Genomic DNA, 14,487 nt, shown 5'->3' with positions numbered 1-14,487 from the left:
GTTAAATGAATCATGGGACCTAGGGAGAAAATTCTCCACAAAACTAACAGAACAGATCAAGATTCCCAGAGAAGGAACAGAGGAAAGGAAACTTTCTCCTGGAGATGAAGCAGTTGCACAAAAAATACAATCTTAAAAATTGTACTGCATATCCAAGGCAAGAATGAGATGATAAACAGCTGATAAAATATGAACAGTTAAACACAGGCTGTTCTAAATATCTAAAATAAGTTGGACCAAGCATCAAAGAAGGGCCTTAATATAAAGCCAATCAACAATATCACTTTAAAGAAGAGGGAGAAACAGACCATCAGAGTTAACTCGCAAGATAATCAAATGTCTAGGCAGCAGCAAAAAAAATACAAACCATACTAAGAAAAATGAAGATATGGCTCAGTAAAGGGAATAAATATAAATGACAACTTAAGAGGAGGCACAGAAGTTGGAAGAACTAATCAAAGAAGTTCAAACAAATCTCCTAAATCAATTGAAGGAGTTGAAGAAAAAACATGATAAGGAGCTGAAGGATATTGTGCTGGTTTGAAACTGTTATGTATCACAGAAAAACCATGTTCCTTTAATCCAGTCTTGTGGGGGCAGAGCTATTGTTGGGTGGAACTTTTATTAATTTGTTTCCATGGAGATGTGACCCTCCCAGTTTTGCGTGGAACCTTTTGATTAGGTTGCTTCCATGGAGATGTAACCCCACCCATTCAAGGTGGGTCTTAATCCACATACTGGAGTCCTTAAGGAGGGAAGCATTTTGGAGAAAACACAGTTGCATGCACAGCGGACATTTGGAGATGCAGAAGAAAAATGCCCCAGGTGATGCCAGAAGCTGAGAGAATCATCTGAAATCTGAAGCCTAGGAGAGGACAGCAGATGTTGCCATATTCTTTCCCATATGACAGAGAAATCCCAAACTTGATCAGCCTTTTTTGGTTGAAGGTATCCTCTTGTTGATGCCTTAATTTGGACACTTTCATGGCCTTAAAACTGTAAATTTGTAACCTAATAAATCCCCATTATAAAAGTCAATCTTTTTCTGATAATACAAGAATTAACTCAAAATAGATCAAAGACCTAAACATTAGTTCCATGACCATAAGACTATTAGAAGAAAATGTAGGGAAATATTTCATAAATTTTATAGTAGGAGGCAGTTTCCTAAACCTTATACCCAAAGCATGAACACTGAAGAAAGAAAGAAAGAAATGGGAACTCCTCAAAATTAAACACTTTTGTTCATCAAAGAACTTCATCAAGAAAGTAAAAAAACAGCCTACACAATGGGAAACAATATTTGGAAACAATATATCAGATAAAGGTGTAGTATCCAGAATATATAAAGAGATTGTTCAACTCAATAACAAAAAGACAGACAACCCATTTACAAAATGGACAAAAGACATAAACAGACAGTTTCAGAAGAGGAAATATAAATGGCCAAAAGACATATGAAAAGATGCTCAACTTCCCTGGCTATTAAGGAAATGCAAATCAAAACCACAATGAGATATCATCTCACATCCACTAAAATGGCCATTATCAATAAAACAGAAAACAACAAGTGTGGGTGAGAATGTGAAGAAAGAGGCAAATTTATCCACTATTGGTGGGAATGTCAAATGGTACAACTGCTGTGGAAGGCAGTTTGCTGGTTCCTCAGAAAGCTAAGTATGGAATTGTCATATGATCCAGCAATACCATTGCTAGGTATACTCAGAAGACATGAGGGCAAGGACACAAATGGACATTTGCACACCAATGTTTAATAGCAGCATTATTTACAATTGCCAAGAAATGGAAACAGCCTATGTTCATCAACAGACAAGTAGCTAAACAAGCTGTGGTATATACATACGATGGAATATTATGCAGCTGTAAGACAGAATAAAGTTATGAAGTATGTAAGAACATGGAAGGACCTTAAGGACATTATGCTTAGTGAGATTAGCCAGAAACAAAAGGACAAATACTGTATGGTCTCACTGATATGAACTGACATTCATGAATGAACTTGGAAAACTTCAGTTGGCAACAGAAACCATCAGGAGATAGAAATAGGGTAGGTATTGGGTAATTGGAGCTGAAGGGATACAGATTGTGTAACAGGACTGATTGTAAAAATTCAGAAAAGGATAGCACAATACTACCTAACTGTAATATAATAATGTTAGAACACTGAATAAAGCTGAATGTGAGAATGATAGAGGGAGGAGACCTGGGGGCACAAATGAAATCAGAAAGAAAGATAGATCATAACAACTGAGATAGTATAATCTAAGAATGCCTAGAGTGTATAATAATAGTGACTAAATGTACAAATTTAAAAATGTTTTTGCATGAGGAAGAACAAAGGAATGTTAATACTGCAGGGTATTGAAAATAGATGGTAACAATATTTTAAAACTTTAACTTATGTGTGAGACTAAAAAAAAAGTCAGTCTTTTTCTAATATATTGCATTCCAGCAGCATTAGCAAACTAAAACAGATCTTAAGTATAAAATGGGTATACATAGAGAAGAATTTCAAAGTATGAAAAGAAACATAACAGAAATTGTGGGGATGAAAGGCATACCATTAGAGATTAACGATTCACTAGAGGCACACAACAACAGATTTGAACAGGCAGAAGTAAGAATCAGCAAACTAGGGGAGAGGACAATCAAAATCATACATTCAGAAGAACCAGTAAAGGAAAAGAATGAAAAAATTAAGCAGAGTTTCAGGGATCTGAGTGACAGCATGAAGCACAAACACACATGTGTCATAGATTTGCCAGAAGAAAAAGAGAAGGGAAATGAGCAGAAAGAATATTTGAGGAAATAATGGCCAAAAATTTCCTGACTCTTAAGAAAGACATAAATATACATATCAAAGAAACACAACACACTCCAAACAATAAATTCTAACAGACCTACTCTGACCACATATTAATCAGAATGCCAAATGCCAAAAATAAAGAGAATTCTGAAAGCAGAAAGGAAAAAAAGCAATTCATTACATAACAAAGGGTCCTCAAAGACTAAGTGTTGATTTCTTTTCAGAAACCATGGAGGCATAAAGACTGTGGTATTATACTTAAGGTACTGAAAGATGAAAAATTGCCACCCGAAAATTCTTTATCTGCCAAAACTGTCCTTCAAAAATGAGGGAGAGTTCAAAATGCCTACGGAAACTGAGAGTTCATGCATAAAAAGACTTACCGAACAAGAATTACTGAAAGGAGCTTGGCAAGTTGAAAGGAAAAGACAGAAGAAAGTAGGTGAGACTTTTGGGAATAAATGAAGCTCTTCAGTAAATGTAACTAAAAAGATAAACACAAAATGCGATAGTACTGTAAACTTAATGTGCAACTTTCATCTTTAATTCCTTTAGAGTCAGAATATAACTGAAGAAAAAACAGGCATATTTCATTATAATGGCATGAAAATGTAAAGTGGTAAAGTGGAACAAATACAGCATATAGAGGGATATGTGAACAGAGAAAGTGTATGCTATTAAAGCTAAGTTGGTATCTTTTCAAATTAGTAGGTAGTAGAGGCAGGTTGTGTAATAGAAACCCCAGAGTAACTATGAAGAAAGTATATTAAAAATACACAGAAGCAGACATGAGAATGGTATCAGTCAGAAACATTGCAAAGGATCAATCATACAAAAAAAAGAAGCTGCAAAAAAGGAAAAGAGAGACCAGAAATAGTATGATATATAAAAACTCAAGGACAAAATGGCTGAAGAAAGTACCACTTTACAGTAATAACTGTGAATGTTAATGAATTAAACCTGCCAATCAAAAGAGATAGACAGAATTGACAGGAAAAAGCATGATCCACCTATATATTGCTTACAAGACACTCAACTTAAGCCCAAAGACACAAATAGGTTGAAAGTGAAGGGATGGAAAAGATATTCCTTATAAATGGTAACCATAAAATGAGCTGAGGTAGCTATACTTATAACAAACAAAATAGACTTTAACTTAAAAACCATTACAAAAGACAAAGTAGGACACTATATATTAATAAAAGAGGCATCCATCAAGAAGAAATAACAGTCACAAATATTTATGTACCTAACCACAGTGTCCTTAAATATAGGAAGCAAACACTGGCAAAACTGAAGGTTGATATAGATACCCTACAGTAATAGCTAGAGCTTTCAATACACCACTCTAACCCATAGACAGAACACTTAGAGAGAAGATCAATAGGGAAACAGACAACTTGAATAATATGATATATACAGAATATTAGACCCTTAAACAGCAGTATATACATTCTTCTCAAGTGCACATGGATTATTCTCCAGAATAGACTACATGCTGGATAACAAAACAAGTCTCAAAAAAATTTAAAGATAGAAGCTATACTTTGATGGCTTAAAAGGATGTATATACCCTAGAAAAGCCATGTTTTATTCAAAATCCCATTTTATAAAGGCAGAATAATCCCAATTCAATACTGTATGTTTGAATCTGTAATTAGACCATCTCCCTGGAGATGTAACTCAATCAATAGTGGTTGTTAAACTGGATTAGGTAGAGGCGTGTCTCCACCCATTTGGGTGGGTCTTGATGAGTTTACTGGAATCCTCTAAAAGAAGAAACATTTTGGAGAATATGAGAGATTTTTGAGAGAGCAGAGAATGGTATAGCCATGAGAAATAGAGAGTCTACCAGCCACGGACCTTTGGAGATGAAGAAGGAAAACACTCCTAGGGAGCTTCATGAAACAGGAAGCTGGGAGAGGAAGCTAGCAGAGGATGCCATGTTTGCCATGAGCCCTTCCACTTGAGAGAGAAACCTTGAACTTCATCGGCCTTCTTGAACCGAGGTATCTTTCCCTGGATGCCTTTGATCAGATATTTCTATAGACTTGTTGTAATTGGGACATTTTCTCAGCCTTAGAACTGTAAACTAGCAACTTACTAAATCCCCCTTTTAAGAAACCATTCTGTTTCCAGTATATTGCATTCCGGCAGCTGACAAACTAAAACATATACAAAGCATCTTTTCTAAATGTAATGGAATGAAGCTGGAAATCAATAACAGGTAAGAACTGGAGAATCAAAAATTAGAAGTTGAATTACACAATCTTAAACAATCAGTGGGTCAAGGAAGAATTTGCAAGAGACATCAGTAAATAACCTGAGACAAATGAAAACGAGAGCACAACTCATGAAACTTTATGGGATGCAATGAAGAGAGTGCTGTGAAGGAAGTTTCTGGCCCTAAATGCTTACGTTAAAAAAGAAGAAAGAAATTGAAGACCTAACTGCACACCTGGAGGAACTAGATAAAGAACAGCAAACTAATCCCAAAGCAAGCAGAAAGAAATAAATAAAAAAAGATTAGAGAAGAACTAAATGAAATTGAGAGTTAAGAGAACAAAAAGAGAATTAACAAAACCAAAAGTTGGTTCTTTGAAAAGATCAATAAATTGACAAATTCTTAGACTGAAAATGAAAAAGACAAAAGATGCAAATTAATAATATCAGAAATGAGATGAGAGACATTACTAATGAACTGATAAAAATAAAAAAGGATCCTATGAGGATACTGTGAACAACTGTATGCCAACAAATTAGACAACCTAGATGAAATAAATAAATCCTTAGAATCACACCAACAACCTACACTAGGTATTAGAGAAACAGAATTTTTAAACACACTAATTAAAAATAAAGAGGTTGAATCAGTCATTAAAAATCTCCCATCAAAGAAAAGACCAGGGACAGAGGGCTTCACAGGGGATATCTGCTAATCATTCCAAGAAGAATTAATACCAATCCTGCTCAAACTCTTCCAAAACATTGAAGAGGAAGGAACACTACCTACCTCATTTTATGAGGCCAACAGCACCCTAAAGTCAAAGCCAGATAAAGACACTACAAGAGAAAAAAATTAGTCTAATTTCTTTTGTGAATATAGATGCAAAAATCCTGAACAAAATACTTCCAAACTGAATCCAACAGCACATTAAAAAAATATAGACCATGATCAAGTGGGTTTTATCATAGGCATGCAAGGCTGGTTCAACATTAGAAAATCAATTAATGAAATACACCACATTCACAAAATGAAGGGGAAAAGACACATAATCATCTTGGTCATTCAGAAACACATTTGACAAAATCTGGCATTCTTGCTTGATAACAATTAGAAAAATATGACTAGAAGGAAACTCTCTTTACAGGATAGAGTATAAATGAAAAACCCACAGCTAACATCATAGTCAACAGTGAGAGATTGAAAGTTTTTCCACTAAGATCTGAAACAAGACAAGGATGCCCACTGTCTCCACATGTTATTAAACATTGTATTGGAAGTTCTAGCCAGAGAAATTAGACAAGAAAAATAATAAAATTCATCCAAATTGAAAAGGAAGAAATAAAACTTACACTCTTTGCAGTTGACATGTAAGAAATCAAAGAAGACCTAAATAAATGCAAGAACTTTTTGTGTTCATCGATTGGAAGACTTATGGTGTCAGCTTTACCCAAAATGATTTATAGATTCAGTGCAATCCCGATTGAAATTCCAACAGCCAAAAAAATTGGAAAGTCAACTATCAAATTTATTTGAAAGGGAGAGAGAGGCTCTTCAACTAGTCAAAACATCTTGAAAAAGAAGAACAAAGTTGAAGGACTCACACTTCCTGACTTAAAGGCATATCACAAAGCTACAGTGGTCATAACAGTATGTTACTGGAACAAGGATAGATATATTGACCAATGAAATTGTATGAAGAGTACAGAAATAGACCCTTGCAGCTATGGCCAGTTAAATTTAAATAATTAATGAACTTATACAAAGGATTAATAATTGTAAAAATGAAAAAATTCAACAAAAATAATCAACTATTAATCTAATCAACTTTCTAACTACAGGCTTCAAAATTAATTCTTTAAGAAAAAAATGAAAGTCCTTATCATCACTTAGTAACCAAGTTTTCTGTCCTTGTAGCTGAGTTAAGTAGTAAGATGCTTCTTAATTTGATGGGACAATGTTATCACTTCTTATAGTAATCATTCCTGAGGACTCAGCTCAAGCACGCATATATTGGTAAGTTATAAATTATTTAGTTGCTTTTGTGATGATTTATGATACTGTGAAATTACAGTTAATCAAAATCAGATAAGCAACTTTAAATAACAAGCATTTTTTCCATAAGTGCATCTGACATATTTTTCCAATTCTGTTCTTCTTCTGAATATGTCAAATAATATGGTAACTTTTGCAATGGCAACAGAGAAAGTATTTCTTTTCAATACACAAATGGTGTCTACTTTGAGAAATTGCATATGAAGAATTTCTCATTTTATTATCCTTCAACACATTATAATGTTCAAAAACTTTTCAACAAGTAGTTCATATGAGTCTATAACTATAATTCTGCCACATAAAATAATCCAACACACCATAATTAAGACTTGATACCTGACACTCCAATTCTGCCATTAATGGATTAATTTTATCTTGCATGCGGGATACTAATTTAACTAGATCTCATAAGGACAAATTAAGACTATCCATTATATTATAGACATGCAAAATATTTAATATGCAAAAGCAGCCACTAATGATGCATATAACTTCACAAATTAAAAGTTTAGCTAAAAAACTGAAAAGGAAAAGGTACTCGTATCTTAAATTAAAAGGGGGAGCAGCTTTTCAGTATTAGAACAAGCAGATTTCAGCAAGAAGCAAGCTTTATTCATTGTGATTTCCAATTTCTAGACAAATATTAGAAAAAAATTTAAGAGTTCATTGGCTTTCTTCATTCTGATTGATATATTTTTACAGCTTTACCTATGGCTCTTAAGTCTCCCTGATTGTCTGGGGTGGTGTGGAGCGGAGGATGGTGGGTGTTAGGACATGGGACATTACTTCTTGTGATAGAGTTTGACTTTGTGGAGCAAAGCCTTATATCACACCAACTGTGCCTTTAGTGCCCTTTGTGCTTATTCCAATAAATCACTTCCAGGCTATGTCATGAACTGATTAGTAAATTTTAAAATCTATACTCCAATTGTACTTGTTGTCAAAGACTGGCTGAACAAAAGGTCTCCAAGGTCTCAGTGTTCAACTCATATGTTAAAAAATACCAAATACTAACTGAAATCATGACATCAGAGGGTTAATCCACTTACGGTGAGTAGAATAGGTTTTATTTGGGCACGACAATCTTGGCTGCCTTAAATATTTAGTTATATCTGTAATTTTACCATGAACCATTTTATTTGACAAAAGCATATTACCGATTTGCTTATATTGTCCCTGCTTATTATTTAAACATTTCTTTGGCAAGAGATTTTATAAGTTTTTTTGCAAATTACTCTAGCTACAGTAAATCTGCAGGTAAATGCGACACTATAAATGAATATTCTAAAGTTTTAGCATTTTTATCCAATTATAGTGCTAAAAATTTTTCAAACACTTATACATTTTTCCTTTAATTCTTCAGAAGTTTTGCAGTGATGCTTGAGGTCAGATAGTGTAATATCAGAACTTGGGAGCATCTACATACCTCAAGGAATCAGTTATTACTTGTTTACAGTTTGATGAAAATTTAAATAAAATTTAAATATTTTAAAATTATATATGTTTACAATATTTTGATATCTTTGAGGCTGTAACTGTTACAACACTAACAGGTAATTAAAGTTGTTATATCAGTAGTAGTAGTCATAGCCACAATTTAATGATATACAAACTATGACTGACATTATTTTGAGCACTTTAATCATCCTAATTTTTGAATCCTTATGTAGTATTTAAATAACTTTCATTTTATGCATTAAAATTCTTTTTTTAAACATTGATCCAAAATAGGTTCAGGAGAGACAAATTACCACACAAAAAAATAAAAATAACAATAACAAAAACGGAGCACAGAATCATTTCCAGCTCATATTTATCATATTTATATACCTTTGGCAATCTTAATATTAACTTCCTGAAATGGATTTCAATATGGTGATGAAAAGAATGAGATAACATGCATGTCAGTTCAGTATATGAAAACCTATGCTTCCCTTTTATATCATCTTACTATCCAGACACACAAACCATTGTGGCAAAACACCTCCATTTTGAAGGTTTAACCCTTTCATGGGCTTTCTGAGTATGCCATCTGTAAATCACAAGGGATTTTCCTCCTAAGGAGGATTACCACGTCACTACTTGCCTTAGCCACATCCTAAAGCAGTAGAATATCCACAAAAATCATAAGCTTAATGTGTTCATTTACAGTTTTCTAATGTGCACTAAAGTAAACACATAAATATGAGAATAATGATTGCATGTCAGAGAGGTTTAAGATGACATAAAATGTACAGGTTGCCTGTAGAATTCTTCTAATGATTTTAGGTGCTGTTCTCACTGAGGGAATATAGTAATTTCTCTTTATTTACACACATCACTTAGTACATAATTTGTGCCCTTGATGGTTTTTAATGTTTGTGTCATGCCCACAGAACTGTAAAAGAAGGCAGGGTGGAAGCTGGGAGGAAAAGAAATGACAGAAAATCCCTCATTCACACCAAAGAAAAACTCTTAAAAAAATGTCCACAAATAAGAATACATTGAATGCTGCATCTGTTAGCCCCAGGACAATAACTGCCCCCAGAAGATGACAACAAATGAAGATTTTATTGTCCTTTCTCTGACTTTCTAAAATGACATGGAACCTTGCATGTTCTGGGCATAATTCCCAGAAGTAGAGCATACTCTCCAAAAATTCACAGATGCTCTTCTGGGAATGAGGTGGTGGCACTGGCAACATAAATGAGCTGACAGCATGTGACCATTCCTGGAAGCACTGCCTTCTGGAGACTAGACTTTCAAGAAAGAAAACCAAATTGAATTCTGTTTCATTCTTTGGAATATCCTATATATTTTTAAAACACATAAATTAATATTATGTGGAAGTAAAAAGCAAGTTTGTGGTTGCTGGGAGAAATCACTAATAAGCTTATTGAAAATGAAGTCATGGTGGTTTGAATTATCAATGATTGATATTTCTGAGGCACCGTGCAAACAAAAAATGGGAAACAGTTACTTAACAGCCACTGACAGATCAATTCATTATGTTTTGCAAAAGAACAGTACAAAATGCATACTTGTAAAATAAAGCCTTTGTTGACAATACAGATTGTCTATATTATCATAATAACTTGCACTTAACAGTGATTTTAACTTAGATTCATAGGCTGATAATCTTTAAAAGTGACCTTTGTAATCATAGACCAACTTCTTCATTTATAGACCCTCAGAGATTGAGCAACTTACTCAAGATGAGCCAGCTGTGACACAAAAGAAGCTCTCCTGAATTCAAGGGCAATATTTTACCTTTTCCAATTACCAAGGGTTTGAAAATTTATTATCTCATTTGAGGACTCCAGAACATCTGTGGAAGCAGTTCTATTCTCATTTTCAAATACAGAAATCAAAGTCCAAAGAATTTTACCTAATTGCTCTACTGAATACTTAAAAACCATAGGCTTTTTTTGTTGTTGTTGTTCAACATATTGCTACATTTAGGGCAGGCAAAGGTGGCTCAGTGGCAGAGTTCTCGCCTACCATACCAGAGATCTGAGTTCAATTCCCGGTGCCTGCCCATGTAAAATAAATAAATAAATAAATAAATAAATAAATAACTGATTATACTTCCTAACAGTTTTCCACTTTATATTCTTGTCAAATTACAGAAAGGGAAACTTTCTTTACTACATAAATAAAGAAATTCGTTTTCTGTTTTAAAAACAACAACAAAAAATATTCAGTTGTTAACTCCTCTAGAAGCAATTTAATAGCCGCTCTGTCAGTTGACATATGGTGGCAAAGAATGAAGATGTTCTTCATTTTTATATACTGTTTTGGGTTGAATTGTGTCCCCAAAAAAGATGTGTCCAAGCTCTAATGTCCATGCGGTATATGATGTTAATTGGACTAGGGTCCTGGTAAATATGGTCAAGTTAAGATGAGGTCATATTGGGGAGAGTAGTCCATATTTCAATGACTGATGTCACTTAGCAAAGATGGAAATTGAGAGACACAGACACGCAGTGAAGACAGTCACGTGAAGACAGAGAAAGAGAATGAAGTTATGCTGCCACAAATCGAGGACTGCCAAGGATTATGGGCAAACACCACAAAATAGGAAGAGGCACAGAATAAACACTTCCCTAAAATCTTCAGAGATAGTATGGCCCTGCAGACAACTTGAGTTCAGGCTGCTAGTTTTCAGAATTGCAAAAGGACAAATTTCAGTTGTTTTAAACCACCCAATTTGTGGTAATCATTTACAGTAACCTTAGTCATCTAATAATACATATGCATAAGAGATAGGTGTATTATTTTGCAATACAAAAAATAAATCAAATGCCAGCTGATGTTTCATATTAGTGCAGTCATTCATGACTCAAGGAATATAATAAATCATAGTACCATAATTCAGTTGATACTTGAAGCTTTGGTGTAATTTTCTCTTTATATGTCAGTCTCCCCAATGTGATATCAAAGAGATCAAAGTTAGGGGTCACACACTGACTTTTGAATGTGTGGTTCCCAGCATATTATCTTACACATACTAGGTTTTTGGTAAATGTTTTGTGTAAATTAATGGTTACATCAATAAAAGAATGAATTTTTCTGAGTGTATGATCACTAAAAAAAAAAAACTATGAGTTTATTTGATAAATCAAAATGAGAATCAATAGACAAAGAGAAACTGATATGAACAGTAATTTCAGACTTGTTCCATATCTTGAGTTTCTTTACCAATTTGGCCATTAGTATTTCAATCCAAATTATTTACATTATTATGGTGCAGTGATCAATCTTCATATATTTTCTTCCATTTCTTCTTGATAAAGAATATTTGTTGAAGATAACACTACAAGACAAAGAGGTATTATGGATAATATGGGAAAAAACAAATATGGTAACTTGTTTTCCCTGTATTTGTCTCAATTGCTTGCTAAGGGCCAGGACTTTGGCCAAAGTTTTAGTATTTGTTCATTTTCTATTTCAGCATTCTTTTGGGTTTTACCCAATATGTACAACATATTTATTTGAAAGATGGAAAATGAGCTATGAAGACATTCATGAAACAATCATTTCGTTTTTCCAGGAATAAAAACAAAATGGAAAGACACAAAATGGCATTGCCTATAGCACATATATTCCAATACAATGGCTCCTGATTGATAGACAATCAAAGAAACAAGCAGACACATATTAGAAATACTCCTATTGTTTTATTTGCAACAGATTTGTTTGTGTATAACTTGGATACAGTATTAAGGTTTAACAGAACACCTATTCTATCTACTGATAATAAATTTTATGATTGGTTAATAGCAGCAAATAATCTCCTTTGTTCTCATGATTATATCTGAGAGACCTCTTTTTCTGTGCATTTTCAGGTGTCAGTCATCCAAATATAATGATCTGAAGAGATTCCAAATATTGATTTTTTTTTTTTTTCTGGCAAAGCTTCTCCTACTTTTCCAGGAAAAAAAAAAGTATGAAAAACCATTATACGTACTCTCTGTGTCCTCTGTGCTGCTGCTTTTGTGCTGGCCTAGCATATTGGTCCCCACCCTGGCCCCCTTTAATTCACTGAAACAATGAAACCACTTTTCTTGAATAAATTAGCATGTCCAAATTGACCACACATGTTTAGCTTTGAAACAAGTTCATGTAACCATTCAAACAGAAATTCAGGAACACACAGAATGGGGCAGGGGGACAAGGAATTTTACCATTTTCTAAGTTATAAGCAGTGATACTATTTACTCTAGAGAAGTAGGTGTACTCAATCTCTGAAAAGCAAGCCAGAAAAGTGCCTATAATGGCTTATGTTCAAAGGGATGACAAGGTTGGAAATTATACATGAGAAAGGTTTTACATTCATTAATTTTTCAATTATCTGTTTAATATGTGGAGTAGCTACTTTTTTTTTACCATATATTCTTTTAGGCACCAAAATGTACATTAGTAAACATAACAGATAAATCCCCTACCTTCATAGAGCTTCCTTACTGATGGACTATTGTGGGTTGAATTGTGTCTACCAAGATATATGATCAAGTCCTCACTCTTACCCACTCCTGTATACCCTCATTCCCCCATTCTCCAGAATGTGACCTTATTTGGAAATAGGATCTCAGCCAATGTAATTAAGTTAAGGTAAGGTTATACAAGAAAAGTATTAAATTCAGTTAATTATATCCATATAAAGAGAAAGAGATTTGGATATAGAACCTGATTCACCCAGGGAAGGAGGCCATATGACTACAGAAGTAGAGAGCAGAGTGATGTCGCTAGAAGGTAATGCTTGCTGATAACCTCAAGAGGTGAGGAGGAAGGCATGGGACCATTTCTTCCTTAAAGCATGTAGAAAACACCTTGATTTTGGACTTCTAACCACCAGAACTACGAGAGGATAAATTTCTGCTGTTTTAAGCTACCCAGTTTGTGGCATTTTGTTGCAGCAGCCCTGGTAAACTAACACATGGAAAAAGATAGAAATAAAATTAAACAAGTTAGCATGTTCTTTGTCAGATGATATTAAAGACTGTAGGAAAAATAAAGGCAGGTAAATGGGAGAGGGACTCCCCGGGGAAGATTCTAGGCAAAATGAACAACTGCAAATGTTCTGAGGTGGAAAAACACCTAATTGTAGGAAAAATAACCTGAAATATAGTGGCTGAGAGGTGGAGTTATTATGGATAAAATCAAAGAGGTGAATGTTGTTCAGGGTTTTTTAAAGTCCATTTTAATGACTTTGGCATTTACTCTGAGTGAAATGGGAGGCCCTCAGAAAATTTCTATAGTGAAATGACATGATCTGACTTACATTTTGAAATGATGACTTTGGCTTTTTTGTTAGAAATAGATCAGAACATTCATTTCCCGGTGCCTGTCCATGCAAAAAAAAGAAAGAAAGAAAGGAAAAGAAATAGATCAGAAAAAGTAAGGTGTACAGGTTTGAAAGTGTTATATACCCTAGAAAAGCCCTGTTTTAATCTTGTAGGAGCAGCCATTTCTTTTAATCCTGATTCAATATTGTCAGTGGAAACTTTTCACTAGATTATCTCCATGGAGATGTGGCATGCCCAATTGTAGGTGTGAACTTTTGATTAGATGGAGATATCCTCCACCCATTGCAAGTGGATCTTGATTAATGTACTGGAATGGAGTCCTTTCAAAGAGAAAACATTTTGGAGAGAATCAGAAATGACAGAAACAACAGAGCCAACAGAAACTTCAGAGCAGAGCTGACACAGATGCTGATGCTTGGAGAGCAGAGACATGGATGTTTGGAGAAGCTTGTACCCAGCAGATGTCACCATGAAATGATAAGAAGCTAGAACACAGAGCACAGGAAGCCAAGAAATGAAAGTCAGGCCCAGAAAAGCGAAGTGAGGAACCCCCACAGGAAGAGTAACAGAGTCCAGGAGCAAGGAGATGCCAG

At 34.3% G+C, this 14,487-nt stretch overlaps 1 long non-coding RNA gene across 1 annotated transcript; it reads left to right on the top strand.

Moving 5' to 3' along the window:
• Nucleotides 1–692: 692 nt before the first annotated feature.
• On the top strand, nucleotides 693–10,671 carry LOC143663119 (uncharacterized). The gene is made up of 3 exons (XR_013165818.1): nucleotides 693–825; nucleotides 6,969–7,067; nucleotides 10,272–10,671. It is a non-coding gene; the product is annotated as an uncharacterized LOC143663119 (long non-coding RNA).
• The last annotated feature ends 3,816 nt before the right edge of the window (nucleotides 10,672–14,487 follow it).

This window comes from Tamandua tetradactyla, chromosome 19, assembly GCF_023851605.1.
Source record: "Tamandua tetradactyla isolate mTamTet1 chromosome 19, mTamTet1.pri, whole genome shotgun sequence".
NCBI lineage: Eukaryota > Metazoa > Chordata > Mammalia > Pilosa > Myrmecophagidae > Tamandua > Tamandua tetradactyla.
Note: the sequence above shows the minus strand (reverse complement) of the source record. Positions and strands in the feature narration are given on the sequence as shown.